The following is a 27,328-nucleotide window of genomic DNA, read 5'->3' on the forward strand; positions in this document are numbered from 1 at the left end:
ACTCCTCTGTATGCTCTATGGAATCTTGTCTGTGCATTTCCCAGTCCCTTATGTTGAGGTATTGTGGGTGCCTGTGAGTGTGCAGGGGCAGTTCCAGCCACACAATTTGGGGGGTGCATGGCAGTTCTGTAAGCTGGTATTGAGTGAGGCCATTAAACCAATTTCGCTGTTGATCCACAGCTGGAGCCCAGTAGGCTGAGTAGATATTGTACCTTCTTTTGGGCCATTAGATGCATCTTTCACACCCAACTCACCAGAGGCGTAGCCAGGATTGTGTAACAAGTGGGGCCTTGAGCTAACCTAGTAGGGCTCACCCCAAGGGGTGCCCGAAGAGGGTACTGGGCTTGTTCTGCCCCCGACCGAATCTGTAGGAACTACCAAGCTTAGCGAGGGAGAACGAGCCAACCGAGGTGGTTTCAGAGGGGTTCTCTCACAGAGAAAAATTCTTAAATAGGGTGTTGAAATGGTGAATTTCACAGTACACTTTCTGTGATGCATTAGGTAAAAAGTCACACAGTTTGCCATCGGTTGGGTAGGGTAAGGCATGAAAGTCCATTAGATGTCAAGTCATCAGCCATGCACAGGAGCATTTTCAAACACATTTTCATAATGCCTTTGCCCACTGTATGCCAGTACCCCGCAAGTGTAAAAAACATTTTCATACTGATTGTGCCCAAACACGTCCATTCTGGTGCTTCTATATATGCCAGCATTGCCAGTGCCACATCAGAAAATACTCATATTTTCTTTGCCCATGATGACAGTAACAATACTATAAAAAAAAAACATGTTCATGTGGGCTCTGCCAATGCACTTGTTGGATTTGCCCTTTCTTTGCACAGGGCCAGCTCCACTACCCCCCTGAGCTTACTTTATTCCAAAGTTACAAGGCAGTGAAGACCCTGGGTGCTCCGGGCCAAGGGTCCAGGGTCCGCTGAGGAAAGGACATCTGCGTAAAAGTCCCTGTACTTTAAATGGGATGTTTCATTTCCAGCACCCGCCGGGAAAACCTAAAGTCAGTACCCCGTGCACCACACAGGCATGTGATGGGGGCACAACAGATGTCCACATTACACGCCCCGAAGTACTTGCACCAATGGTAAGTATGACACACACACACAATAATATGCTGTGTACTCAAATTAAATGGCGGTTACTCATATCATATGTATTGCTTCACCACCATGTGTCATACTAGGCAAACCACTTTACCTCTGTGTGCCAGAGGTCCCTCAAACTCCAAAACTGGGAGCAGTTTAAATGGGCTATGTGCCTTCAAATGACTAGAAGAAACACATTAACTGTAATTCATTCATCGGAATCGTTTCACATACTCCAGTTGAGGTGTGCAAGTGGCATACAATAATAGCCCATGTTCTTCATGGTGCACTCATATTACTCAGGTCTACATTCTGGCATAATGAAGAACAAGTGGTATTTACCTAAGAGAGCTAAATAACATTGTGATGTGCAAAATATGAATGTCGATATATATATATATATTTATTTAATGAAATAACTCTAGTTAATGATCAATTAAGGTAATAAACCTATCGCAACAAAACCCTTGAAATTTAATGCATTTGATCTCAGGACCGGCTTAACTCGATGTGTTGCAGTTGATCTCCCCTATAATACTATATCCCCCATAATCCCATTTTCTATACCATAGTGAATCCCTTCTCTTCAAATAAATATGTCCTCTTGGGCTTTGCAACGCTGGGTGGCCAGTGTGCAAGACAACATAGCATTGGACTTTAAAAATAAAAGTAATAAACACCAGAAAAATAACCTGAGAGAGGAAAACGTGTTCACCTTTTAAAACCCAGCAATCTGTAGTGAAATATTACCTGGAAAACAAAATCCCAATATGAAACAAGTGCTTGTGGTCTTGTGGGTAAGCGTCAGCACTGGGAACATGACAACCTGAGTACATTCCTGGTAGGCAAATACTTCTGCAAGCTTGCCAACCTAAACAAAAACAAAGGGTTGCGTCCGCCATCTGAAAAAAGTCACGCTGTCCAGCCACATGTGTCCTTCACTTGTGCCCTGAAAAGCAGCCACAATCAAGGGAAAAAAACTGCACCAGTGTCCAAGATTCCAAGCTCTCATGACACACCCTGGGCAAATACTCATGACTTACTTGCCCTCTCATCATTTCCCCTCCTCATCCCCATTTCTGGCTTTCAACAATACTCTTCTTTATAAAGATAACTTGAAAAGTACACATACCATAGTGTCACTGAAATATATAAATCTTTATAAAACTATGTTAGGCAAAAAGTGTACAATTGTGTCATTATTCCCTCTATATTGACTGGGAGACTACGAATACCAGGATGCAATTCAGCAAAAGGCAAAAACCAGTCTCTTAGAGAGGACTGGGAACATCGAAGATCTTTAAACCATATTGGGACATATTTGCCTTGCATGTGCAAGCTGGATTTGCAATTCTCCCTTTAATATCAGCTCCTTATCCAAAGATAACTGCTCTTTTCATGTGAACCTCATGGCAGCTTGAGAGTGCAATACTTTCAAAGGCTGACAATAGCACGGTTTAAAAAAAAATAATGTTAAAGCCATGTGTTTTCTTAGTGTGTTATGAAATATTTAAAACTAAGAAAACACATGGCATCCAGGGCTGTGGACTGCCTCCCATCCGTGCAATAACCGGACCGACCCTGCTTAGCTTCAAAGCGAGGAAGGCACTGGCTCCCTCAGGCCATGTTGCTTTAAGTGGTTTTGTAACTTGTGCTCATTTATCAGGCAACATAGCCTGAGGGGGCCACCCCTTCCTCGCTTTGAAGCTTAGCAGGGTCAATCCTGGTTACTGCATTGCATGGATGCATATTTTAGTATGGACTACAGATAGCCGTGGCTATGAGTAGTTTTATAGGCAAGAATATTGGAAAAACAGCCAGGAAAAAATACTCATCAAGTGTGAGCCTTGTGTTGCAAACCTGGTCCCTAGCTCCCTACAACTCCCAGAATTACACTTGGTGTCCTCTTGCTGCCTCCTCCCCATACCCCCCCCCAACTCTAGACTGATGGCATTTGCATGTTTTCTGACCTGCAAAAGCCTTTTTTCTGCGTTTCATTTTCTGATACCATCGACTATAGCCTGGGGTATAACCGCGGCTATCTATCTCATCGAGAAACAAAAAAGAAGGCTGCTGTTTCATTTATAAACAAATGGAGTCTTCTCAATTTGCCTGAGATATAGATATTTATTTTGGAGAAGGGGGCAACCCCTTCTCCATCAAATATTTTTAAAAATATTGGACGGAATAGCCCCAAACCACAAAAGGATTTTGAGGCAACCCTTTATGCCCAAGTTGTTTCAGATGTGGTCCAAATCCGTACTGTGGTTTGGGCTGTCCGGTCTGACAAATATGGGCCTTTTTGTGTATGGGAAAGTGAATGGGGAGTGGGCCAAAACAGTTGTTTTTTTGTTTTGTTATTACCTTTTTTGTTTTTCAAAGAATCTTTCTGAAACCTTACAGTCTGGGGTTTGGGGGCTTTCCTATGTAAGTCTGTTTTACCTTAATTATAGGGCATCGATCACCGTCCAATAATATATAAATATATATATATATATATACATATATATATATATATATCTTTTCTGATTTCACTGATCACTCGGTGAACATTGAGCCGCACTCACGGAATTGCCTTTATATGAGTGAAGGTCCAAAAAGTTGCCTCAATCTGATGATGCATTAAAAATAAATCCTTTATTGTCAAAAAATATATATAAATCCAGGTTAAAAACAGTTTGTAACCTGTGCCCAGTTTACAAACAGGGAAACCACAATGGAGATGACGCGTTTCGTTATAGCCTGTAGCTTGATCACATGGTGTTCCCCACGTTCGAGGCACGTTTTTACACACTTCTGATTCACAAAATTCATACATATAGAAAGAGGACTGACTCGTTACTTCATGTATGTCTGTCAGTCTTATGGCAAACCTGTTGACTCCGTTACAGAAATAATTTCTCATGTACACCAGATCTAGGTTTTCTTAAAGTGCATAGTGCAGTGTGTTATAGAACAACCCAGAGTGGAAATGTAAACAACAAAATGTTCTTATCATCCGTCACTCTACTTATGTAGCTGATTGTGAGGTGCAAAGCATTTCTGGGCCTGTTGATTCTTAATTTGCGCTTTTTGTGTTGTGTTTTTTAGAGTACACTGTGCAATGGTGTTATATCACAAACATTTTATGCATAATATATATCTCTCAGTTTGACCTATATAACGGACTATATAACTGAGTAATGCAATGTTGTATGTGACTGGTTTCCTACAATGAAACGTCTACTTGAAAGACATCCTCAGAAAACATACTAGAAAAACAGAGCAAAATTACCCTGATATTCTAAAGTGCTTTGTGCAAACATCATTAGCCCACAGTTCACCTATGTGCTTGCTACTTCATATAATTCATTTGTAGTATAAAATACTGGTGTGGGGAGTAAGAACAATATTTCTTGGTTGTTATCAATATTGCTGGGTATATACAATGAAATTATCTATAAGAATGTCTAGTGCATGTTGTTTCCTTCTTAACACTCGTTACGCCGATCTGAATTTTTTAAAGTGCTTAGTGCAGTGCATTATCAAACAACCCGAATTGGGAATGTAAACTAAATACATCTTGTCTGCACACTTAGAGGGTCCATGATGCTTCCGTAAAACGTTATACTGGAGTCAAAAATAACGTGCATAGTGCCCACTCTATGTTCCCTGGGTAGACCGGGATAAGTCAATCCTTTTGCATAATTCTTTCGAATAAACAGTCCTCTTTATGGGGGTGTTAAAAGAGACCCATCTTTCATATGGGAATCTATGCCACAGATGTTACTATGTGGCTGATCTGGTTCAAAATTCCAGATCAAACATGTGTGAATACTATTTGTACCATTGAACGTGATTAAAAACCGCCACGAATTTCCATCAACTGAAAGGAGATATACAAAATGGCTAAGTCTAACACAGCAGGCAGTAAAAAGGAAGAAAGAATGAGAAAAACGGAGAAGAAATTTAAATAAATAAAGAAATAAGATGAAAAAAGGAACTGGACAAAATATAAAATATAAAGGAGGAGGAAAGTAAGAAAAGAACAAAAGAGAAAGGCAGTAGAAATAGAATTCCAAGTGTGCATCTCAAACAACATTGTGAAAAATGATTACTAAATTTGAATCAATAGAGTTAATGTTCTCATGTTCGTGATTTTGGTACACTATTTCTCACTCCCCTAGATATGTATACAACTCTTCGTCAATGTTGTATCCCAACAGTGTTTTACTTTCAAAGTCAATGATACAGCGTGTTTCATATTGTCTCAATAGTTTTTCTCTATTTCCTCCTCTTGGCCCAAAGTTTATTTGCTGAAGTCTAAAGAATGAAAAGTCACGCAGTTCACCTTCATGTTCCTCCCAAAAGTGTTTGGCTATAGGATATGAGTAGTCTCTATTTTTTATAGCTCTAATGTGTTGAAGGATCCGTATTTTTAATCTACATTTAGTGCTCCCTATATACCATTTGTTACAAGTGCATTTCGGAACATGCACAATATATTCTGACTCGCACGTGATCTTTTCTGTATTGGTTAGTGTCTTTTTTAGAATAGGATGAGCATATGCAGAACACTCCTCTGCATACTTGCAAACTTTGCATTTGGAGCATTTGTAGAAACCCTCTTTCTTTTGTTTCAGCCATGTAGAAAGGCCGCTTTTTGTCTCTGGTGCCATGTGACTGCTGACTAAAGTATTTTTTATAGACTTACATTTCCTAAAGCAGAAATTTGGATGAGTACCAAGAGTGTCATGTAAGTCTGTATCGACCATGAGTAAATGCCAGTATTTCTTGATGATATTTTTAACTGACTTAGCAGTTTGTCCATATGTCAATATTAGACGTGCCGTCTCTTTACTACTTTTTGTCTCCTTCATATCCTTCTGGTCAAGTAATAGTGTCATCCTATCACGTTGTCTTGCCTTGATGCATGCTCGCTCAATCACTTTTTTGGGGTAACGTTGTTTACTGAATCCCCAAGCTGTAATCTTGCTTTCTCTGTCATATGTTTCAATCTTTGTACAATTCCTTCTCAAACAGATGTACTCCCCATAGGGAATGCTCCAAATCAGATTTTTGCAATGTGCACTGTTGGCATGCAGCAATGTATTCACTGCAGTAGGTTTTCTAAACAGTTCACTTTTCAATTTACCATCTTCAATGAATACCGTTAAGTTTATAAAGGCCACCTCCTTTGGCGCTGTGTGTCTCTGTGAACCTAAGATTCATTGGGTTTACATTCAATTTCTTGACAAAGTCTCTCCACTCATCGAACGTCCCTTTCCAAATTATGAAAAGGTCGTCGATGTAACGGTGCCACATCATGACTTTCTCTGTGAACCTTTCATACTCTTCTTTAAAGGCCTCATATTTTTTCCAGTGGCCCATGACTAGATTGGCGTATCCAGGGGCGAGAGTGGTGCCCATCACCATTCCTTGTTTTTGTCTGTAGTACTTTTGATTGAATAGGAACACATTATTAGTCAGAGATAGATGGATCATGGCCAAAATCATCTCTGAATGCCTGGTGTAGTTCAGAGATCTGGAATTCAAAAAGCATGCACAGGCTTTGAGACCTTGATCATGTTTTATTGAAGTGTATAGTGATACCACGTCCATTTTGGCCAAGATGTAATTGGGTTCACATGGCAATTTGTTGATTTTCAATAGAAAGTCCTTTGTGTCTCTTAAGTAAGATGGCAAAGATAGTACAAAAGCAAAGAGTGTTTCGTCGATGTATTTTGACATATTTTCCAAAAGGGATCCTGTTAGTGTAACTATTGGCCTGCCCGGTGGTCTGTTGATGCACTTGTGGACTTTGGGAAGAAAATATATTGTGGGAATGGTAGAAAAAGATTTGTAAAGAAATTTATTTTCTTGATTCTCCAACATTCCCTTCTCCGTTCATTCGTAAGAAAATCTTTCACCTAGCTTTCCAAATCTTTCATAGGATTCTCTGCCAGTTTCTCGTAACAGGTCTTGTTAGGTTCTATGTATAGGACAAGGTGGATGCGTTTTGCCTAGTTCCCGCTCTCTCACTGCAATCATACTGGAATAGCAGGAGAAGGGCTATATGTGGGACCCCCATATGTTGTGCGTATACCACATTGAATGTGTGAGAGGCAATATGCACTCAGGTAACTATACCAAATGTACCCTCGTACTGAAAGAGTGGACGGATGTCAGCACACCAAAACACAAGAGTAACAGGGGATACCAGGAATATCTGAGTACTGTGACCTGGCCTGGATAGAACAAGGAGAGATTAACATGGAAGGTCACAGTACTGTTGTATTTATGTGGTGAGTCCCAGTGCAAAACACATGTCTACATAATCATAATAACTTCACAATGCAAAAAACATGTATGGAGGAACGCGTCTATCAAAAAACCAAATCCTGAGATGAAACAAATTGAATTCAACCCAGTAGACGCTCCAACACAATTCAATATTTTTTATTAACATATATGAACACATCATTATAAAAAACTGATCTCATAATTATAAAAACATACATCAATTGTAAGTATCAATAAATTCGTTAATCAATCCATCAAATTCATAATTGGACTGACGATACATCATTCCCATCTAGAACCACAACAAACCACACTTCAACCATACTACATTCATACTCAAACAATTCATCAAATCACTCAATTGTAACAAATATTTTATCAATAAAAACAAACATACTAAAACACAATTATACAATTTCTAATCCATTATAAATATGAACTGTGAATTTGACACAGCTGAGTCAGTCTCTTGTTTGTATGGTCTAATCTGGCTCAAGCTGATATCAATTAAAACTGTTTACAAATAACAGTACATTCCCCGACCCTGGATATCAGCACACACCATTGGACATCATGTAGTGTTGAGTGAAATCTGACATGGCCAGAGTGATGTCATGAAGAAGATATACAAGGACATACTGAAACAATATGAAAATACTTAAGAGTAACGATGTAACTGAAGTGACAAGAGAAACATGTACGAAATGATAAAGTAATGATATCTACAAAGAAGATGAAGTAACTTGCTGACCAATAAGTGTAAATACGCAGTAACGCAAGGTAGATGAGACATATATAAGCTTGCTATAGAGGAAAATAGTAACATGACTATGGTGGCCATAATAGGAAGATGGGCATCGGCTCATGTCAAGATTCAATGCAGCTACCTCAGAGACAGACCAGGGATGCAGAGTCAGGAGACGTTGGAGAAAAAGCTTAGTGTGCAAAATAAAGAGGAGTCTCTGATGGCCTGGGATCAAGGATGCTATTTTGAGGAATAATTGCAAGGCACAAAGGAAGGCATACTGATGAGCCATAGACATAAGACATATTTCTCTTAGATTCAAGAAGAAGAAAACATTTGCAAGAGCCAAGTATTGGACAATTAACAATGAATACAGTCTACACAAGATGGAGTGAGCAAGTCTCTAGAGGTCAAGAGGAGCAAGAACACCCAGTATAAGTAAATCAAATAACCGTAAATAGGAGGTCGAAATTGACAAATTTGTGGTCTCCTCACATGTGATTCAGAAGTCGAAAACAAGGGCTATTCATTAAGCGTTGGATGAAGATAGTGATGTGCCTACAGTCCCTCAAATGTTCCAGAACAGAGAGAAGACTACAAGGTCAACTGCAGATGGGAAACTTTGGTTTATGGCCAGATGGATGAGAGAGGATGGATTAATTGGGAAAGTGTGGCGTAATCCGACATGACTCAAGCACCTGGGTTTTGTTTTGCTTACGTGCTGCTAACAAGCCGAAAGGCCAAGGTTGGGTGAGAATGCCAACCAATCAGACGGTCTATAGGGCAACGTGCTATAAAATGTTTCATAGACCAATCTGATGCCATTTTGTTTGCTATAATTAGTATTATACGTATTTAGAGGTAGTTTGAGGCGTGCCTTACAGACAAGGGGCAGCCAATAAAGTACTAATCCATATGAATGCCATAGGTACATATGTTCCGGTAACCAATCCTTCCCGTCAATGAAGGATGAGGCCATAGATGATGCATATTGGGGTATAGAACATCTGTATAATCAAGTTTGTGTGAGTGTGCGAGCATCAGTCTGTTCGCCAGTTTGCCCTGCTTTATTAAATTGAAAATAAAGTAGTATTTTGCCATATTTTCTGAGTCTGTCTGTTTTTCTGGACTGAGATATTTACTGGTAATTCTATCTAGCACAAGAGACACTTCAAGGTGCTACAGCACATATATATATATATATAGGGAGAGAGATAAAGAAACACTAAAGGCTATTAGAGCATGAGTAACTCTCTTTTTTGGATCTCATACATGGTGACCTGAAAGGTTCTACTTACTGTCAACTTTGGAAGCTAAGACACAGTGAAATTAAATGAGGTGCCCAGGATCACACCCTGTGGTTAAGCTGTAAAGCTGGGATAGGATCCACTTGACCAGATTTCTCAGCTCTAGTTGAATCATAAGTTTAAATTATTTGTGAATGTTTTCTTTCAAGGAATTAAATAATACTTTGGCCCGCAGTATGAATTGGGCAGCGTTTTTGCAGTGATATCACTGGAAGTAAATACCACCTCAGCCAGAAGTATTCTTAAAAAATCCACCTAATTCAGAGTTCTCTCCAGGCACAGTGCTCATGCAGTGGTGTTCTTGGAATATCCCCGGCAGTATTCCAGAAATGCCACTTATTCTTTTCTAAATTGTCTGTATGCATGTCCACCAACATGCAACTATTGTACATTTCTATACATGCACAAAAGGGGCAATTGTGACCCTTGTTACTTAAAATAAGTAAGATGGCAGAGGGGCATCAGAAATATCAACTTTTCATATTCTTACATTGACCCAATCTAAAAAAAATAATTCACCGTTTCAAAGGGAAGCACCAGTGCTTCCCTTTTGTACAGGAAAGAATGTTTAAAAAAATGTTGAGGGCAATTTCACATTTTTACCTCCACCTTAAAGATGGAGATGATAATTGTCATATTTCCATTTGGATAATGCAATTAGGTTGGGCAGTTTTCCTACGGAATACCGCTTAAGGTTTTTCCAAGCTCACCTCTGAATTGGGAGGGCAATAAAAATGGCGGTATTTGAGAAATACCTTTGATTTTACAGGTACTGCCTAACTCGTAATGACCCTCTTGCGTGACAAATACACAAATCACATGAAAATAAACCTAACAACCTGTCAATATATTTTTCACAAATCCTTATGGAAATGTGGTAAACAGGAAGAGTAGGACTGCAGCTTTACTTGCTGTTGTTTTATTTTGCCTATCCTAAACAGAATGCTAACCAGGGACGTCATTTCACCAAAATGCCAGGGGTAGCGGAAGTGACATCACAGTGCCACACCCCCAAGAGTGGCATCACAGGAAGTGATGTCATTTGTCCACACCCCTACAGGAAGTGATGTCATTCGACCACACCCCCACAGGGAGTGATGTACGCCCCCACCATGACACGGCCTCATGAAGCATTATCCCTCAGTGCACTAAGAAAAAAATGGTTATGATATCAGTGTATTGTGACATTTCATACAAGAATGGATCATCATATGTAGCAGTGTCAAGGTCCATGTTGCCACGTAAAGTTTATGAACCCCAATCCCAACTTGATGTAGATCTGCCCTGTTATTTCAACACCACACCGGAAAAACATGGCAGCTGTTCTGCTGGAACACAGCCTAGGTTTATTGTACATTATACCCTGTACCAGCCGTAAAATCCGCAGACGACAACAGAGACACGTTTACTTGACTTTGTTCCCCTATATTCTGGGTTAAAGTCAGTACAGGAAAATGAGCGAGAGGGTAATCTAAACAAAATAATGCTCATGTCAAGGGCTGCCATAACTTGTGAGGACTGAGTTTCTAAAGTGCTAAAGGCCGGAGTCCATTCTTTTCTCTGGGTCAGGGCCGTGGCACCCTGTGTAGGCTGGACAGTCACTTTCACACGGTTTTATCCCCTTTTGCCATCCCTCTTTCTTCTCCATCTCTACCTCACTCTTACCTCAATCCTCCTTCATTCTATTCCTTCTCTATGGCCACACAGTGCTTTTCTTTCATTCTGCTGACCTTCTTCCTTCCTCTAAGTGTTTACTTTTCTGTTGCTCTTCCTTTCTCCTTCCTTCCACCCTCCTATGTGGTTTTCTCTCTTCCTTGTTTCCGCTCTCCCTGCCTCTGTTGTTTCAATATCGCCTCTATACTCTCCTTGCTCCACCTGGCCACTTCTCTCTCTCTCCTTACCCCTAGCTCTTACTGCTCTATCTCACCCCCTCTTTCCCTGTCCCTCCTCATATGCGGTCTTCTCTCTACACCTTGCCTCTTCCATCCTTCTGTCGCTCATCCATCTTCTTCTCACCTCTAATCTCTTTTAGTCCTACCTCACCTCCCCTTTCTCTCAGTCCCTCGTCACTCTTTGCAATCTGCCTCCTACCTTCCACCACATTTATTGGGACAAATGCCTTTTTATATCCGTGCTTTCCATGTAATTGGGCTGATTAGTACTGCGCTGGGGACACCTGTTTGCTCTTAGATATTCACAGGTCTAGGTTGGGTGCTTGTCCATTCTCCCACTTTCAACTGAAGTGAAACTCCTAACCTTTGTTACTCTGTTAGGTGGTCTGTTGCTCCATAGGAGGAAGCCACAAAAGGGTCCCCATAATTTTGGAGTAAGATGTCTTTGTCATGGTGCCTTTGTCTTTGAAATGGTGGGTGCCTCGGCCCCACCCCTTAGCCTCTTGTTAGTGACTCTGCCACAAAACATACATGTTTAATTTATTTTGGAGGCACTCATATTTCATTTCTAGCACCCGTTTCAGCCTCAGTGGTTGTGGTTTCTGAGGACTCGGATAGGGAATTGAAACACAGAGGAGTGGGACCCCAGCCTGATAGGTTCGCCCCATTGCATTGTAGATACTGACAATCTCAGAACAATTTCCTGCCTCATCAAAACCTCAGCACAGGTAGGTTTTGCCGTTTGCTGCTTTTTATTAAGGAGTAGTTCCTATCCCTTCTGGATCTGCTCGATCAGTGGACCACATTGCTGTAGAATTAAGCAGCTTTGTTTAGATCTTACAGGATTCTCAGTTCATATATCCTATGCTCTTCAGATATGTTAACTTTCCTGCAAGACATGTATATTTATCTATGTTTCTTTTATAGTGGACCCCTGATCCCACATATAGTATGCACACAATCATAGGCTTTATCAAGTTCTCATTAATACAATGTTCATATAAATATAGATTGTTTACTATAATATGCACATGCACTCACTAACGGGGGAACGAGTGAATATTGTTTTTCCCACTGTCATAACGCAACCAAACAAGCACAACAAAATGCATAACCTTATAGAATATGTGTATTTGTATGATGTCCCATACCACAATATGGCATAGGTGGAGACACTAAGAAACCAGTGGTGGGGCTGGCCTACAAGGAAGTCTGGAGATATCCCTGTTGGCCTCTGCACCATGGGCCACGTGTGTGTGGGCGCTCTGCTGCATGGCTCAGTCGCAATGATGATGTAATCAAAACAGAACAAACTCTGCGTATGTTTATGCTATAGTGGCTGGGATAAGTTCTGCTTGTTTATTGGAAATGGTAACTGGGAGGTCCCACAAGGGAGGGCAGAAGGAGATGGTGAGGGTATAATATGTCCACCCCTGCAAGGAACGGAGCAATACTGTTGTGAGTCCTGGCTTGTTAAGGAAGGCTGTTTGTATTGCCTCTGACCTGTGAGGCAGGGATAGCTAAGAGGGAAGCTCGCGAAGTCCCCTGATGGCGAAGAGCAGGATTTAATGTTGTATATCATCTAGAGGTTTGAGAGGAAACGGGAACTGCACTACTAGCATGACCCATACTCGTACAGCTACTAGTATTAGACAGTTTCCGTTTTTTGTGCACTGGTGGTTCATTTTGTGTAAGTACATGCAAGATCCATCCCTTAAGTAGGCCATTTTTGCTACTTAATGCTATTTCGCAGTGGAAAATGGTTACCACTAGAGAGAAGAAGGGCTACATTAAGTCAAACCTTTATCAACATATCAAACCCTTGCCCATTCGCCTTTCGGTATGTCCGGGAGCAAGTATATTACTTTCAGGTAACGGAGTGCCTGCTGTCGGCACCAAATTCATTTTACTAACGTGCAAATATGTGTCGGCGGCAGCTTGCAAGCCGCCGCCGACACATATGCACGTTGGTAAAATTAATTATGTGCTGCCTGCACTCGGCACCAAATTCATTTTACTAACGTGCAAATATGTATCGGCGGCAGCTTGCAAGCCGCCGCCGACACATATGCACGTTGGTAAAATGAATTATGTGCTGCCTGCACTCGGCACCAAATTCATTTTACTAACGTGCAAATATGTGTCGGCGGCAGCTTGCAAGCCACCGCCGACACATATTTGCACATCAGTAAAATGAATTAGGTGCTGCCTGCAGTCGGCACCAAATTCATTTTACTAACGTGCAAATATGTGTCGGCGGCGGTTTGCAAGCCACCACCGACACATATTTGCACATCAGTAAAATTAATTTGGTTCTGGCGCTGCCCTGCCGTCGGTCGGCGGCGGCGACCGCTGGACTCAGTCACGTGTCACTCACCTCGAGAGACGAGTCGGAAGTTAGTCACTGGTCACTAGTCTGGCCTCCTGGATCAACGTGGATGCAGCCAGCCTGTGGACAAAACTCTCAGCCTCAGCAGCGCCAGCGAGATGAGAAGCGCACCACACGCGTTTCACATGCAGCAACAATAATCAAAATGGAGGCCACAAGCGTCGCAGCACGCTGTGGCCACGCCCCCTCTTCCTCTGATTGGTCAACGCCAGAGGTCGCAAGAGATTGACAGGGGTCGCTGGCCAATCGCCAGCGGTCGCTCATGCGACCTCTGGCGACCCCCAAATGACGTCCCTGATGCTAACAATACCAGAATGCAAATTGGCATGAGATTATGCAATCTACTGCACTTTGAAGACTTAAAAACAACCAACATAGGAAACTGTTTGATAAGGTCACCTGCTTCAACTTCAAGTTCAACAAGAAACAGGACAGTTTAAAGAATGAGATTCATTTTGTGATTCAGATTTATTCTTGCATTGAAGGATATACTAATGTGTGTACCAAATTAGGGTGGGTTTTCAGATTTAGATGGACCTACCTCAGATGTAATCACCAAAATACTAGCATCTATTCAGAGGACTTGTCACAGACAATGGTGATGCAATAGTCTACTCTGGAAGAGTTTGAAAGTATTAACCAGGACATTGCGAGGCCCTACCTGCAAACTTTGTTCACACAAACATAAAGCAAGGGGCAAACTACACCAGCCCCAGGAAGGCCTTGCAAGGCATACGCCTATTTAGAGTTTTCCCAAATCCCTGATCTGTCAGTGTGCCACTGGTTGTAAATCTGTTAGGTGCTTGGAAGTTTCTAGAAACTGTACAGATATTCCTTTTTTTGCCTGAGAGGAGATGGGGAGAGTGGAGTTTGTGTGAGGAGGTGGCTGTGTGCACATATGTGCAAGTAATTCTTCAGAGATATATTTTATATAAAAGGTTTGTTTCAATATCAACCATGGCAGTTTTCCTATGATAGTCTGGCCTCACTTTAAAATGTCAAGTGTTTTCATATAACGAGAGTTGTCAAGATTACCAAGCTTGTTATAGACAGTGCTGAGTTGCCAGTGGGCAAATTGGGCTTTAGCCCCCCACCCCAAAGAGTGTGGGTTATGGTGACTTGACCTGGCAGGACAGGACACAGGTGATAAACAAGGGCTTGGGCTGCACTTTTACCATAGGCCCGGCAATTACTAACGTAAAACGCTTCATTGTTAGCACCTGCATTCGTTTTTCGGCAATTTAAATCGTGATGGGTTTTGGCACTTGCCTGTCAGGGGAGTGATTGGAAAGGTAGGGTGCAGGAGAGCGCTCATTCTCACAGCAGTCCTTGCGTGTGTGGTTTCAGACATGAAGGGCAGAGTTAACCTTGAAACGTCACCAAACTTGTCTCATTAGAATGTGTAAAGAGGCAAGACACTCCAACAAAAGTATGCTTGCCCCTCCCCACAGTCTCTGAAGTTAGCCCCTTCTCCCAACATTTAAAGGGGTTGTCCTAGAGCCAAGCCAGCCTGGTGGGGCTAGGGCCAGCCTGAGACCCACTTAGGGCTCTGGCCTAATCCCCCCCCTCAGGTCAGTGCCTGCCCAAAGCAGGGGTCGGCCACGAACCCCACGGAGTGACCATGCAGTCCTTAGCTTTTTTTTTTATAATAAAACAAATGCTCCTGGTGTGCGGACAGCACATACAGGAGCGTGTCTACCTATCTTCCGGTCCCGGCCACCTGACAAGTCAGGCAGACACGCTCCTGTAAGTGCTGCCCGCACACCAAAAGAGTGTCTATTTTTATTTGTTCTGGACCCGCCCCAGCCACTCTTTGATTGGCTGGGGCAGGACTGGAAGCTTTCCTGGTGGTGTGAGGCAGCAGCAGCGAATTCAAACAGGTAAGTGATCCCCTTTGTTGCCCACTAGCTCCTTTTCTTGCCCTTCCCAATGCCCCAGACCCGTTCTTCCCCTTTTCTTGACCCCAGCCCCATTTAGCCCCTTTAAACTGCCCCTCAACACCTTTTAACTGCCCCAGGCCTGTTTTGCCCCTTTTCTTGATCCCAGTCCCATTTAGCCCCTTTTTTTGCCCCTCAACACCTTTTAACTGCTCCGGGCCTATTTTGCCCCTTTGCTTGATCCCATAGTCCCTTTAGCCCCCTTTGTTACCCCCAGTCCCTTTAAGATGTTATTCTTTTCACTGCCCCTGTTCTTGCCCTCTTTTGCCCGAGTCCATTTTAGCCCTTTTTTCTTGTCTCTTTACCCCTTTTTGTTGCCTCCCCCACCCCTTTAGCTCATTTTCTTGCCCCACCAGATTTTCTTGCCCCCCACCTGCCCCTCCCCTGGTTCGCGTGGCAATTTCCCAGGCTCGGCTCGTGCTCGGCCAGGCCAGACCCCCAGGCTCGGCGCTACCCATGCATTTTCTGGCTATCCCCAGTCTAGTTAGTCCCTCGGAAATGTGTTTCCAGTTGCACCCGGTTTCCATTAGGGTCTCTCAACAAGTCCACAGCGGTCTTTCACTACAACCCTCGGGAGTCGCACGTTTTTACTCTGTATCTGTGTAGTGGCTCTCACCGCCGTCATCAGGATGCACAAGGTCAGATTCTCTAGTTGTGACTTCGATTCCCAGGATGCACTGTTCTGAGTCCTTGTCCCTGTATCCACCTGTCCTGTGATTACTTTCAGGTACTCGTGTCTCTGCCCAGCGCATTCGCAACTTGCACCCGTTCCCTATCGCTGCCTTTTCTCGGTGGGAAGGGAAGGGGTTGAGGGGGGGGGGGCTAGGGGTGCTAACACCCCGGCATTGCCACGTGCAACAAACTGCCGCCTCGCCTCTTGCTCACAATAAACCTCAGCTTTGCCAAGACTGCACTGCACAATTAACAACGTGCCATTGGAAATTGCAACACTTTCTCCTAATCTATGTTCTTCTGTATACTCTAGCGGCGCCGCAATGTAGCTTTCCATCTTGCAAGAGTTTCTCTTTCACTCTTACATGAGTGCAGTATACACCAACGATATCACAACCACATACTTAACAACATGCCCTTTGAACTTGCAACATTTTTACTCGCTGTGCTTTGCAAGGCGCTTGGCCGCATAGCATTTCAACTGGAACAGTGTTGTATTTATTTCAGACGGTTTATTGTTAGCACCGCCGCCTTTTAAGCCTTGCAACAAGGTCTTCTTGTCCGGGCCGTGTCCTCGGGACTGTTGTATGTGGCCCCACGGCCCTTGCAGGCACACGCACGCGCACTCACACAATGAGGACACGGGACGCGATGTTGCTTGCTGCGCGTCCCGGCGGCAACTGCCGCACGGACGCAGTTTATTGCTACGGTGCATGCGTGGGTCACAACGAGGCCCGCGCATGCGCGCTACCATAAACTGGGACGTCACATCCCTTTTCAACTTTAACCAAAACAGTGTAAACCTTCGGGGTGTGCACACCCCTGCACAACTGGTGACCATGTGGGCGGTCGCATTATCAACTTGAAGTCTCACCTCGCTTTCTCGGTTCAGTCACCTGAGTCCATGACGTAGTCCTTGAGATGCCCCGGTAGCCTCCGCTCACGGCGGACCGGGTACCTTGGCGAGGTGGTGGGCGGAGTGGGACACCCCAGTTCAAAGCCAGTGGAGGCCCTGTCTTGCTCACCCTCCTGATCTCCCGGTGGCTCCTCCCGACCCACGGATTCCTCCGGAGCCCCGTTCTCAGCGGGCACCTCGAGTCTTTTGAAGAAGGATCGGTTGGCGTGACTGTTACTCGGTCGCAGGCTGCCGTCACCATCGTGCCTTTCACATGTGTTACCTTCCACAGGCACGACTCAAATGGCAAGGACAGCTTCCCTTCTGGGTGCCGGTTTCTGACCAGCACTGTGTCACCTACTCGCACCTCCTTTTCCTGCAGACCCCTCCGTTCACTTTCTTTGTTGTTACGCCTAGATCGTTCCTCCTGGACTCCCTCATTGTTTATTATCCCTGGCAGACAGCCCTCCTCTTCCGGTAGCATTCCCCTCGGGCATCGTCCAAACAGTGCTTCGGCGGGAGCCACTCTCGTGGACTGGTGGGGCGTCGTGCGATATTCTCGTAGAAATTCCACTAGTTTTCTCTCCAGGTCTTCACCGCCACTGGCGGAAATTCTTTGGACCTTGTTGAGGGTCCGCATCATTCTTTCGGCCTCACCGTTGGCTCGCGGCCAGAGTGGGGACACTCTGCGATGCCGGATCCCCCTTTCCCGGAGGTAAGTTGCGAACTGGCTGCCTGTGAACGGCGGCCCGTTATCTGAGCACAGTAGGTCCGGGAATCCATGTGTGGCGAACATTTTGTCCAACGCCTTCGTCGCGAACTCCGTCGTCGTCGACTCTACCACTTCCACCTCGGGGTACCTGGACCATTGGTCAACTGCTACCAGAAAGTACATGCCACGACCAGTCGAACCGAAGTCCACGTGGACAGTCAGTTGCTACTGCGCTCCATCGAACTTATCGGTGGGGCTCTCTCTCCTGGGGTCGCCGCCTGGCATGCCACACATCTCCTCACGAAGCTCTCCACTCTCCCCTCCAAGTCCGGGAACCAGACTTTGGGCCTCAGCCGTGCCTTCGTTTTGATGACCCCCTGATGACCAATATGAGCCAGTCCGAGCACCCTTGTGCTCAATGCCCGTGGGATGACGATTTGTCGCCCTCTAAGTATTAGCCCATCGTCTGAGACGGAGAGTTCATCTCTCACTTTCCAGAGTGCTTGGAGGTCTCTCTGGGCCTCCACTTGTCGGTTCGAGTTGTTGCGCAGCACCTCCCTCCAATCACCGCTCCTCACTGCGGTTTTGATGATGCTAAAAACCTCGTCATTGGAGCATTCCGTCGCTATTGCAATCCTTGAGAGTGCCATTGGGAGAGACCCTTCCACCACTTGACACAGCAGCCCGTGGCATTCGTTCGCCCCAATGTCGGTGACAGTGTTTTCTTTGTTGGGGTGGCGCGACAGGTAGTCGGCCGGGTTGTTTGTTCCTGGTCGATAAATTAGTCTCACCCCATACTCCATCAGGGCCAGCATCCACCTTTCGATCCTGGGGGGCGGCTTGGATGACACGCCTGCCAGTATGGGCAGTAGCGGCTTGTGGTCAGTCACCACCACGACGGGTTTGCCCAAGATGTATAAACGGAAATGGCGACAGCCCCACAGGATGGCCAACGCCTCTCGTTCGATCTGCGAGTATCTCATTTCCTTGTTTGAAAGGGCCTTACTTGCATAGGCAATGGGACGCATGTCCCCGCGTTCATCGGGTTGCAGCAGCACAGCCCCTACTCCCACTGGACTCGCATCGACCACCACCTCCAATTCCACCTTGGGGTTGAAGTATGCCATGTTGTCCCCATCGGATAGGGCGTTCTTCAGGGTCTGAAATGCTTCTTGTTCACTGGCACCCCATTTCCACACAGCGTCGTTCCTTGTTAGCACTCTGAGCGGTTCTGCCAGCGACGCCAGCCCTTTGATGAAACGCCCGCAGTAGGTTACCATCCCCAGGAAGCTCCTTACTTCCGTGGGGGACTGTGGGGGGGCGGCTTCCTTAATGTCCTTGACCTTGGGCGGGTCAGGTGATACACCGGCCGCATGAAAGATGAAGCCGAAGAACCCAATGCGGTCTTTGAAGAACTCGCACTTTTGTCGATGTAGGGTGAGCCCTAAGTTCTTCAGTCTCCGGAGCGTGCTCTCCAGTCTCTTCATGTGCTCCCTTTTCGAGTCCGCGAATACTAAGATGACGTCGCTCATGTTCAATACACCTTTTAGGCCTGCCAACGCCCCCCTGATGGTGTTCTGAAATACTTCGGCAGCTGATGAAACACCGAAGCTCAGGCGTTTAAATTGGTATAGGCCGTCATGCGTCGTGAAGGTCGTTATGAATCTGGAGTCCGGGTGCAGCTCAAGCTGGTGGTAGCCCGCTCGTAGGCCCAGCTTTGAAAATACTCTTGCCCCCTGAAGCTCTCCGATAATGTCATCTAGAGTTGGAGTAATGTGCCTCTCCCTCTTGATTGCGGCGTTTGGGAGGCGCATGTCCACGCAAATTCTCACCGCCCCGGGCTGTTTCAGCTTGGGAGCCACCACAATCGGTGACACCCAAGGTGTCGGCCCCTCCACTCTCTCAATAATGTCCATGTTAACGAGTGATCGAAGTTCTTCCTCCACCTTCTCCCTGAGGTGGAACGGGATCCTACGGTGCTTAAGGGCTGTCAGTCTGATGGACTCATCGATATGTAGGCGCACTGGGGGTGCTTTCAGCTTCCCTATTCCCTCGAAGATGCCTGAGAACTTGTCCAGCAGCGTTTCGATGTCAATCTGGTATACTCCATATGCAAAATGAACCAAATAGAGGTCCTCCGATGCAGCGCAGCTGATTAGCGAGTGAGGGCTAACGTTCGTGACAAAGAACTTTGCCTTGGTGGTGTTTTCCCCTCTCGATACCGGCGACACGAACACACCCTTGAGTGGCAACGGGGTGTCTCCTCCAAAAGTGAATATCTTTGCCATGGATTTGTCCAGTGCCGGCGGGCCTGGGAGTCTTAGATAATGTTCCTCTGCCAGCACGCATACAGATGCTCCGGTGTCGATGAGGATCTGCATCGTTACGCCCAATATGTTCACCACACACCTGGGTTGTCTCTTCCGTTTGCTTTCTGAGGCAATGTTTGAAATGAAAAATACCTCTTCTTCGTCGTCCTCCTCCTCCTCCTCTTCCTCTTCCTCTGCAAGTTGCAACCTCCGTACCTCCTGTTCGAGAGCTGCGATGCTGCACTGCCTTCTGAAGCCGCTGCCCCGTGCTCTCGCGGGACCTCTCTGTGTAGGCACAGGGGCGTGGCACATGCGGGCATAGTGCCCCGGTCCATTGCACCGTCCACAGGATCTTGTTTTAGCAGGACACTCCTCTACATGTGGCAGGTCATATCCGCAGTCTTGGCAGAGTGATCCGGGTGCTGTAAGATGTCTGTTCTCCGTTGTCTTCGGGACCCACTTATCCTTCAGCTTGGTCCGTTTGTTCATGGCATAAGCTTCTTCCCGCGCACTTGGCCTAACCGCTGCGTCCATGCTCGCTCCTCTGGATTCTGCCAGCTCGTACGTCCGGCCACTATGTAGTATCTGCTGTAGTGTCCACCCTGGCTCTCTCAGCACTTGTCGCCGCGATTTACCTGAGCTGCAGCCCTGGAGGACCTGGTTTCTTATCATCAACTCCTCGTTGTCCCAGCGACATGTGCTGGCCATCAGTCTCAGTCTGGCACAGAATTGATCGAGGGATTCTTCCTCCCTTTGCTTCTCTCTGCAGAACAAAAATCTTTCATAGTCGACATTCGACTGTGGAATGAAATGGTTTTCTAGCGCAGTCTTGACAGTGGTGTAAGAGACCACTGGCAGGGTGAGTGATTCTTAGATGCGCATTATGTCCAGCACGGCCGAATATAGAAGGGTCGCCCTTTTTGCATCATCGTTGGTGGTTCCGGTCGCTGTAAAGTACATCTCGAGCTTCTTTACCCATAGTAGCCACCTGGGGCCTAGTTTGGACGGGGGTCCCGACGTGTCAAACTCCTGCATTGGTAACAGCGACCCCTGTTGTGTCCTCACCGCTCTTGTCGCTACTTCTGTATCTTCGTCGCTACTGGCCATCTTCACAGGTCGCACAGGCACCTCTGGGTGTGGTAGAGGCCGCAAACCTGGCTGGTGTAAGGCTCAACGTACCTCCTGCTGTTGTCTGTCGCCTCTTCCCTTTGTGCCTGGCTTTTTTTTTTTTTCTTTTCAGATTGTCCCCAGGTTGTTAGGGACAGTCAAATGTTCCAAAAATTCATTCTCTCTTCTCTGGGTTAGACCGCACGAGCACCTTTTCAGGCCGCTACTGCTCTGAGGAGAAAAGAACGTTCACGCTCGGTCCGCGTCGTGTCATCGCATAATGATGCGGATTGTACGCCCACATATGTTGGGCGAACGCTGTGGCGGCAATCCCGCCTCGTCGCCAGTTGTTGTATGTGGCCCCACGGCCCTTGCAGGCACACGCACGCGCACTCACACAATGAGGACACGGGACGCGATGTTGCTTGCTGCGCGTCCCGGCTGCAACTGCCGCACGGATACAGTTTATTGCTACGGCGTATGCGCGGGTCACAACGAGGCCCGCGCATGCGCGCTACCATAAACTGGGATGTCACAGGGACCTTTCCTCTCTCATCGTCACTCTGCCTCTCCCCACCGAGCCTTGGGGTGCCCTCAGTGGTCTGCCCTTCTGTGTCCTCATCTGGCTGGATTTCAAGGCCTGGGACATCTTCCTCCTGCGGTTATACTTGTACGCTGTGGTCACGTGAATCCTGCGGATTGCCTCTTCGGATGACTATGTGAAACGCCCACCTGGTTCCCACGGAGGTGCGGCGTCGAAGGCGCAGAACTCTGAAGATGGACAGGAAGGGCCCCTCTATTCTGGCTTCCCTGGCTCGTTGGATACCCTCCTGTGCGTGAAAAGGGAGTATTACCAACTGTGGAACAATGCTCAAGCCTCCCACTCCCTTCCAACCCTCCACGATACCTCCTCCACGATTCCCCGTGAAGCCTCACCTTAGGGTTTGGAAGGATGAGCTCTCCATCCTGCTTCTGATGCAGGGGCGCGTTGAAACCCAGTTACTTCACTGGATTGAGGATTGATGGGAGTTCAGGTAAGCTTGACTGTTCAGGTAAGGCGCTGTAAAAGTTCTGTTCAAAAGTTCAAGCTTAATAATAATGTTCGTCGTCTAATTGCAGCAAGCGCTAATGCTTATGTCTTTTTCCCCTGAGGGGCCGGGGTTCGGAGTGCCAGAGATATGGCGTCGACCCGAAGTGAAACAGTTCTGGATGAGCGCTCAGGTAATGTCTTCGCATTCGCTCATTCAATGTCTTTGTCTTTTTTCCCCCTAGGGGCCGGGGTCCGGAGATGCCAGGAAGCGGCAGGACCCGAAATGCAGTGGGAATAATCCAACAGGTAAGACTTAAAAGGAAACTGAGCTTTCCTTATTCCTTTTCTCCCTCTCACCTTTGTTCTTGTCTTTTTTCCTCTAGGCGCCGGGGCGTAGCTGAATCCGGAAGATCGCTGCTGAAGATGGAAGCGCCTTGCAAAGGTGAGTAAAATGCAGCGCTGCAGCGATCGAAACAAAATGCCTTTAAAATGATGTCTTCCTTTTAAGGGCCGTTGGAGAAATGACTCCGGGATGCAGATTTAGCAGGTAAGGGCTTTTCTTCTCCTATTCTCTTCCTTTCTCCCCTTGCAGGTGTCCCAGGGTGCTGGCAGGCGTGGCTGAAGTCAGGATGCAGGAGCTGACACGGTGAGCGTCCAGCTGCTAGGTGCAGAACAACGCGAAGCATGTGTGGCTGTTCGGGTGGGGTTTAAATAGCCTTGGAAGAAGTTCCTGGTATGTATCCTTCCACCAATCAGGTATGTATCCTTCCCCGACCACACCCGGGTGGTGAAGTAGTCCTACAGGTTAAGTAGTCCCATTCAGGCCTCAAGAGGGCCTGGATGAAGCAGCAAGGTCTGCATCAGGTAAGTGTGCACCCAAGCACTTAAACACATATCCTCTTCTATGAGCCTGGCGCCTAAGGCGCCAGGACTGAGTCCAAAGGGCCCCGACTTGGGCCCGCTGAGACTTCCCTGGGGAAAATGATGTCTGCCTCTGGGGTTGCTGGGCCCGGCCTGGCTCCTTAGAGGTAGGCATCATGACAGTACTCCCCCTCAAGGCCCCTCCCAAGGTCTTTTCCTCCGGGGGTTTTGGTTTGTGCGGGAATCTTCGATGGAATCTTTGAATTAATCGTGGTGCGTGAACATAGTTACTGGGTTCCCAAGATCTTTCCTGAGGTCCATATCCTTTCCAATCAACAAGATAGAAGAGTTTCGACTTAACTATCTTGGAATCTAAAATGTCTTTCACTTCGAATTCTAATTCTCCATCAATTTGGACAGGGCCTGGGGGCTCAGACAGTCTGGTTCCAGGTTGTACTGGTTTTAGAAGAGATGCGTGAAAAACGGGATGAATCCGCATGTTGGATGGTAAATCGAGTTTAAAGGCCACTGGGTTGATAATAGCTTTGATGGGGTAAGGCCCAATGAATCTGGGATTAAAAGTTCGCTGACCCTTGAGGGGTAGATGTTTAGTTGCTAGCCATACCTGATCTCCTACTTGGTAAGGAGGAGTTTTACTTCGGTGCAAATCAGCGTTTTCTTTATACTTTTTCTTGGCTTGCTGTAAGTGGGTTGTAGCTTCTTTGAAGGCTTGGGTTATTGTGGAATGTAGGTGATTTACTGCAGGCATCTCCAGGGTCAGAGGTGGATCTAGGTCAGAGGTCCGAGGATGGTGACCATACAGGGTATAAAAAGGAGTCTGTCCGGTTCCAGAATGCACTGAATTGTTGTATGCATATTCTGCAATCCAAAGGATGTCCTTCCAATTCAACTCGGATTGGTGTAACATGCACCGCAGATATTGCTCGAGAGTCTGATTGGTTCTCTCGGTTTGTCCGTCGGTCTGGGGGTGGTGGCTGGTGGATAACCGCACGTCTATTTGTGCTAGTTGGCAACATTTCTTCCAAAAGTGGGAGATAAATTGACTTCCACGGTCTGATACTAATATGGAAGGGAAACCATGTAACCGCACTATATTTTCCATAAATTCCTTGGCCAAGGTGGAAGCTGACGGCAATCCTTTTAAAGGGATAAAATGGGCCATTTTGGAGAATAGATCCACTATTACGAGAATCGTGTTGTAACCACCACAAGGAGGCAGGTCAGTTATAAAGTCCATTGACAAGGTGTGCCAAGGTGCTGGTGGAATGTCCAAAGGTTGAAGTAGGCCGGCTGGCCTTTTCTTTTGACTCTTATTTTGGGCACAGATTCCGCAAGACAACACAAATGACTTTATGTCTTTTCTCCAAGAAGGCCACCAGAAGTGGCGTTTGATCTTTTCTTCTGTTTTCGCGATACCGGGGTGTCCTTCCATTAAAGATTCATGATGACGGGTAATGACAAGTTCCTGCAATTCTTTACTTGGCAGAAATAACCGCTCTTGGAAGTAGGGTAAATCATCCTTAACGGTGTAGTGAGGACCCTTTTGACTCCATTCCAGTAAGGCAGAAGAGTCAAAAAGCTGTTTTACTTGAGCTTGGATGTCCTCAATGGTTTGCAATGAAGTCAAGCCCAGAATTCTTTGTTCCGGTATGATTGGCACAGGTTCTAAACTCGAATTGGGTTCTTCCATGCCTATCCGGGATAAGGCATCTGCCTTACCATTCTTGCAGCCAGGGCGATAGGTAATTACAAAAACAAATTCCGCAAAGAATAAAGCCCATCGGAGTTGTCGCGAAGATTGAGCTTTGGCCGTCTTTAAATACTGCAAATTTCTGTGGTCCGTAATTACGGTGATGGTGTGTCTTGCACCGAGAAGATAGTGACGCCAAGCCTTGAAAGCTGATTTAATAGCCAGTAGTTCTTTGTCGGTAATTGCGTAATTGAGTTCAGGTGGAGAGAATTTTCTGGACCAAAAGGCTACAGGGTGTAGTTGGTTAGTTTCTGGGTCTCTTTGCGACAGGACAGCTCCCATGGCCGAACTGGATGCATCGGTTTCCACGATGTAAGGGAGATCTGGGCGCGGGTGCTTCAATACAGGTGCAGAGGTGAATTTGGTTTTCAGGTCCTGAAAGGCTTGTTCAGCCTCAAGAGTCCATTCAAAGCGTTTATTTTTCTTTAGGAGAGCTGTGATGGGTTGAACAGTTCGAGAAAATTCCGGGATGAACCTTCGATAGAAATTGGCAAAGCCAAGCATGCTTTGCACTCCCTTCACAGAGCTAGGAGATGGCCATTTGAGAATAGCGTCCACTTTCCGCGAGTCCATTCGGATTCCTTGAGGTGTCAGGATGAATCCGAGAAACTCCACTTCTGTGGTATGAAAAACGCATTTTTCGAGCTTGGCAAATAATTTGTGCTGGCGCAATTTCTCAAGAACTGCCCTAACATGGTTTCTGTGATCAGATTCTGAGGAGGAATACACCAGGATGTCGTCAATATAAACGATGACACAAACATCGATAAGTTCCCGAAGAACATCATTCATGAAGTACTGAAAGGCGGCAGGTGCGTTGCACAAACCGAAGGGCATTACTTGATATTCGAAGAGCCCAAATTTGGTGCGGAATGCAGTCTTCCACTCGTCGCCCTCTTTTATACGTACCAGGTGGTAAGCTCCTCGGAGATCTAGCTTGGTGTACACACAAGCATCTTTTACTTGGTCGATAAGCTCAGGTATCATGGGCAAAGGTTAACGATTCTTAATCGTTATCTGATTTAGGGCGCGGTAGTCAATACAGGCCCTAAGGTCTCCTTCCTTTTTAGGTACGAAGAACAAAGCGGAAGAGACTGGTGACTTTGATGGGCGAATGAAACCATTGGCCAGGTATTGATCCAAATACTGGCGCAAATGCAGGTTCTCAGGTTCAGTAAGAGCATAAATCCTACTACAAGGTAGTTGTGCATTGGGTACCAAGTCGATTTGGCAATCGTAAGATCGATGGGGAGGTAAGGTGTTAGCCTGCTCTTTCTGAAAAACGTCTTGGAATTCTTGGTATTCAGATGGTAGCTGTACAGGGGTGGAAGTTACAGAGGCTAGACCCATAGCTGGATTCCTTGGGTAACAGGTTGGTTCACAATCAGGAAAAGTTATCTTCTTTGCTCGTCAGTCTATTCTCGGATTATGTGTTTCTAACCAAGGGATTCCAAGAAGTACTTGAAATTGTGGGGCCTTGATCACATCAAATACGATTGCTTCCCGATGTCCGTCCTGACCCACCAGAGTGATTTCAACTGTGGAATGCGTTACAGGCCCTGAGGCTATTTCGGTTCCATCAACTGTAGTAATTACATCTTGGGTTACTTTCGGGCGGAGAGGAAGCTTAATCCTGGAAGCCAATTCACGGTCTATGTAATTTCCAATAGCTCCACTGTCTATGTATGCTTTCATAGCATGCAACTGCTGAGGCTGTTTTGGGTTCACAAGCACCATTGGCATGACAAAATGCGAGATCAAAGAGTTTGTTTTCAAGCTCGGCAAGCGGACCCCTACGCTTGTCGGGCTAGGTCGTTTCCCGAACCAGGTGTCAATAACTCGTTATCAGTGGCTCTAACCACCTTCTTGGGTGGTTTAACTGGACAACTTTGAAGAAAGTAACCGGAAGTTCCGCAATACAGACAAAGTTGCATTTGTCGCCTTCTCTCTCGTTCCTTCTGCGTTAATGGTCCTTTAACACTGCCAATTTGCATAGGTTCGGAAACGTCAGTACTCTTGGAGTTAACGTGGGTCTTGATAGGTACTCTGGTTTCATACTTGAGCCGATCGCTTTTCTATTTTGAAGTCTGTGATCAAGTTGAACCACTAAGTCTATGTAGTCTGCGCAGGCCTGGGGTGGATCTACTATCTGAGCTATAACATCTTTAAGCTCTCTGCGCAGGCCTCGATGAAACAATGTGACCCTTTTATTTTCAGGCCATCCGGTTTCCACAACTAGTCTATTAAAGGTGGCGATATAGGACAAAAGATCCTGATTACCTTGTCGTAAGGATAGCAGTTCGTTGTCAAGGGCCTGTC

The sequence above is a fragment of the Ambystoma mexicanum genome, chromosome 4p (assembly GCF_040938575.1).
Source record: "Ambystoma mexicanum isolate Mex_15411 chromosome 4p, UKY_AmexF1_1, whole genome shotgun sequence".
NCBI lineage: Eukaryota > Metazoa > Chordata > Amphibia > Caudata > Ambystomatidae > Ambystoma > Ambystoma mexicanum.